Source organism: Protopterus annectens, chromosome 8.part0 (assembly GCF_019279795.1).
Source record: "Protopterus annectens isolate FY-2018-M chromosome 8.part0, PAN1.0, whole genome shotgun sequence".
NCBI classification, from domain to species: domain Eukaryota; kingdom Metazoa; phylum Chordata; order Ceratodontiformes; family Protopteridae; genus Protopterus; species Protopterus annectens.
The window spans coordinates 667,590,263-667,594,416 of NC_056741.1; the positions used below are offsets into that span (position 1 = coordinate 667,590,263).

The following is a 4,154-nucleotide window of genomic DNA, read 5'->3' on the forward strand; positions in this document are numbered from 1 at the left end:
CCTTGCATGCAACTAAAGACTTTTAAATATAAGCTAAATTCTACCTCTTCAGTCTTCTGTTATTCAGAACAGACACAAGTTAATACTGTGTAAAGTGTATACTTTTAGCTAAGTTAGTTTGCCTAGACAGCAAAACAACAAAATATAAATACAAAAATACAGATTAACTACTTCAGCCTGCCACCTACATAAGATGCACAGAATATGCTATTGGTACAATATTATATCATCACTTCTTGGCCTTTTAGCTAAGATCAAGTGTAGTATTTCTTCTTATCAGTTTAATATCTGATATGTCCCTTATCTGGTGACCATATATTAAAATGATTTTTGGATAGGGAGCTGGAATAGGGGCTTGCTCCGTCCACTCCATACATCAACTTGGTACTGCAGTACTTCAGGAATGTTGCAGAATCTCCTTGTGTTCTGACTGAGAGTGCTTCTCAAACAATCTGGAAATATAGAGCTGATAAGTATATTTGTGGCACTTTAACTGTTTCATTTTAACTGTCCAGAGTTCTGCACTATCTTTATTTTTGCTTGACTGAGTTATTTATATATTTGCTGGCAGAATTTAGTTTTTTGATCTTGCTGAAACTTTTTTTCTCCCACCCTGCACCCTATTGCTGTTAATGTTCTTAAAGTTGGTAAAACCGGTCTGTTTTTTTACTATCTGATTGTCTCAAGGCTTGGCTTCTGTCTTGCTGGTAAAAAAATATTACCATTGTATACATTCCTCCATATGATAGCTAGTATTTCCTTGTGTTCTAACTGACAGTGCTTCTCAAACAATCTGGAAATATACAGCTAAGTATATTTTTTTGGCAATTTAACTGTTCAGAGTTCTGCACTGTCTTTATTTTTGCTTAACTGAATTATTTATATATATTTGCTGGCAGAATTTAGTTTTCTGATCTTGCTAAAACATTTTTTCTTCCACCTCCACCCACCTTATTGCTGTTGTGTTCTTAAAGTTGGTGGCTTTTGCAGTTGCCCGCCCCTACTGTAAATCTCATCTGGGACACGCCTCCCAGTCCCATCTCTTTAGCTCATTCTACCTAATACAGAGATCATTTGGGAAGGCCAAACCCCTTAGTCCCTTTACCTTCAATTATCTTATGTTCCTGCTCTCTCCCTTTTTACTTTATAAAAAAATTTAAAACAGACACTTTATTCACCTGCTTATATTTTCTAATTTGTATTTCTTTCTACTACTCTATTACTTCATCTTGCTTTGTTTTTTCCTGCTACTTGCTGCTTGTTCTCTAAAGTGTTCAACTGCATCTTTTCTGTTGCATTTATTACTGCGTCTTTATAGCCTGTCTAAATTGTTGTGTTATTCTTAAGTGTTATTCTAAGCTCTTAGTTTTGGTTTAAGCACTTGGGCTTTAGGCCCACCTCTTAGCTCTCCCTGGCCTTTCTCCCTCAGATTCTGATAAATATGGATGAACAATTTCCTACAGTTTCTTCTGCCAGTCTGGTTGATATGGGCATCCTGAGACAGTGTAGCACTGTAGATTGGATGAACTACTCATACTAGAGCACAAATGCCCAGAGATTCCTTGATTTTGTCAATGCAAATGCCTTGGAAGAGCTAGTCACTACCCCCACAAGAGGTGCTAACCAACATGAGTAACCACTGCAGCATCCCTATAGTATCACCCTCCCTGGTAAGATCCGACCACAAAGCGGTCACTTTCAAAGTCACCATCTCCCCCAACCCTCCCTCTAGCTAGGATCAGACATGAAAACTTCTCCAAAGCTGATTACAACCTCCTGATGGATGGTATAAAAAGCTTCACAGCTCACTCCCCCTCTGTAGGAACTGGCACCGATATCCAAAACTACACCAAAGTACTATACAAGCATTTATATAGATGCAAGGAATCAGGAATAAATCATCCACTGCAAGGAAGAGTACACCTGTCTGGTGGACATCTACAATAAATAAACTCTATAACAAAAGGAAAAAAATGCTATCCAAGACCAAGAAGGAGCAGGTGCCCAATTGGAAGCAATGTCTACTTAGCCTGAATAAGCAAATAAGAACACTAGTGAAATCCTTCAAAGCAAACTTCGAGTCCAAATTGACCACCTCTACTAGAGACAATCATAAGGCCTTCTTCACATATGGCCACAACCTCAAAGGAAGCACCCAGATCTGTTCAGAACTGGTGGTCAAGAACACCACATATATAAATGCTGTAGGTATAGCAAACATGCTGGCTGACAGATTCAGCAAAAACTTTACTCCTCTGCCCCCAACAGTAAATCAGGACATCCCCAGTACCTGCCACCCTTCCCCTTATATCTAGGGAACAGTTCATCATTTTTCTCTCAAAGGCAAAATATACAGCCTCCATGGGACCTGATAGCATCCCAGGCTGCATACTACGTGAACTCAGGCAAGAACATGCAGCACCATTAGAAACCCTATTCAACCAAAGCCTGAGCACTGGCTTCATCCCAGCTGAGTGGAGGACAGCCAGTGTCATCCCTTTACACAAAGGTGGAGCATCCACCAGTGCAGGAAATTATAGACCCATCAGCCTAATTAGCCTGATCTGCAAGGCCATGGAATGGATTATCATGGACCTCATTAAAAAAGACATTGGCAACCTCCAAGCACTTGATCTCACACAGTTTGGCTTCATCAAGGGGAGGTCATGTCTGCTAAGTTTGGTCGACGTCTTTGAGACAGTCACCAAAGTCATGGACAAGGGGAAGACAGTGCACACCGCCTTCCTTGACCTAGCCAAAGCCTTTGACATTATTCCCCACTCAGGCATAACAGATAAACTCTCTCAACTAGGCATCAATCCATATGTTATCAGATGGGTAACATACTGGTTCACTGATAGAACCCATGTAGTTAAAATAGGGGAAGCCACCTCAAGCAGTAGACCTGTAACAAGCGGCATACCCCAGGGTTCAGTCTTTGGGCCTCTGTTATTTGGGATATACTTTTCTGAGGTGCTGGCCAAAACCAGTGGGTTATGGCTGACCAAGTTTGCAGATGACTGTAAGCTGTGTGCTCTCATCATTTCCCCTAGTGATGTGGACATCCTCCAAGAGGGTCTCATTCAGACAAATGGCTGGTGCTAGAAATATGGCCTCAAGCTTAATACCAAAAAATGCGTCATCATCCCCTTTGGGGTGAGTGACATCCTCACAAATGATCACATTATTAACAATGTCCTAAGCACACAATAAGTTGTGAAGAATTTGGGCACCTAGGTTGATAGTAACCTGACTTTTGACCACCATGTTGCTTCCATTTTATGGAAAGCCTTCTACATGGCCCACCTCATTAGTAAGGGTATCTCATCCAGAGAGAAGGAGGTCACAACATCCGTGTTTTCTTCCCTTATAAGGCCAATTATTGAATACAATGCCCCTTTCAGCATGTAGCTCGCAAAGCACATGCAGCAGCTGGAAAGACCACAGAGGTACCTCACCAGGTGAATCCAGGGCCTCAAACATCTACCATATACAGATAGGCTAAAAGCCCTATCCCTCTACTCAGTTTCATATAGACTTTTCAGAGGTGAAAGCCCTATCCCTCTACTCAGTTTCATATAGACTCCTCAGAGATTACCTCTGTCTGGCACACAAGGCAATCATGGACCCCACCTTCATGGGACTGCTGCATATCCACAAGTCAAGCTCCACTCGAGTAACCCGCACACTCAGCCTCAACCTGGTCTGTGACATCAACATGATTTGTTGGCGGGACAGATTTCTGTCCCAGAGACTCCCCCATCTATGGAATAGACTCCTTCCCCACATCAAGCAGAGTACCTCTTTACCCCTTTTTAAATGCAACCTGGAAAACTGGAGGGGAAACAGAAAATATACCCCTGGGATTCGACCCGTGTCCCTGTTGGACATCGGCATCAGCTGTTGTTTTGTTTAAGCATGGGCTAAACTCTTGGATAGGCTTATAAGGGCCTCAAGGCCAATAGCCTAGTAACCTCCTATAATCCTATGATTCTATGATCCACAATCTACCAGGCAACCTCACATGGTGACTGTTAAAATTATAAGAAAGCCAGTAACACAAAGATATAAAAATGGTGCAGCAACCAGTCCTACCATCATTTGATCAGTGTAAACTAGTCTTAGATGACTTAAATAGGTGCAATATTGTTTGA

At 41.6% G+C, this 4,154-nt stretch overlaps 1 non-coding gene across 1 annotated transcript; it reads left to right on the plus strand.

Moving 5' to 3' along the window:
- Positions 1-228: 228 nt before the first annotated feature.
- Positions 229-417, plus strand: LOC122809841. Its single transcript, XR_006365967.1, has one exon. It is a non-coding gene; the product is annotated as a U2 spliceosomal RNA (small nuclear RNA).
- The last annotated feature ends 3,737 nt before the right edge of the window (positions 418-4,154 follow it).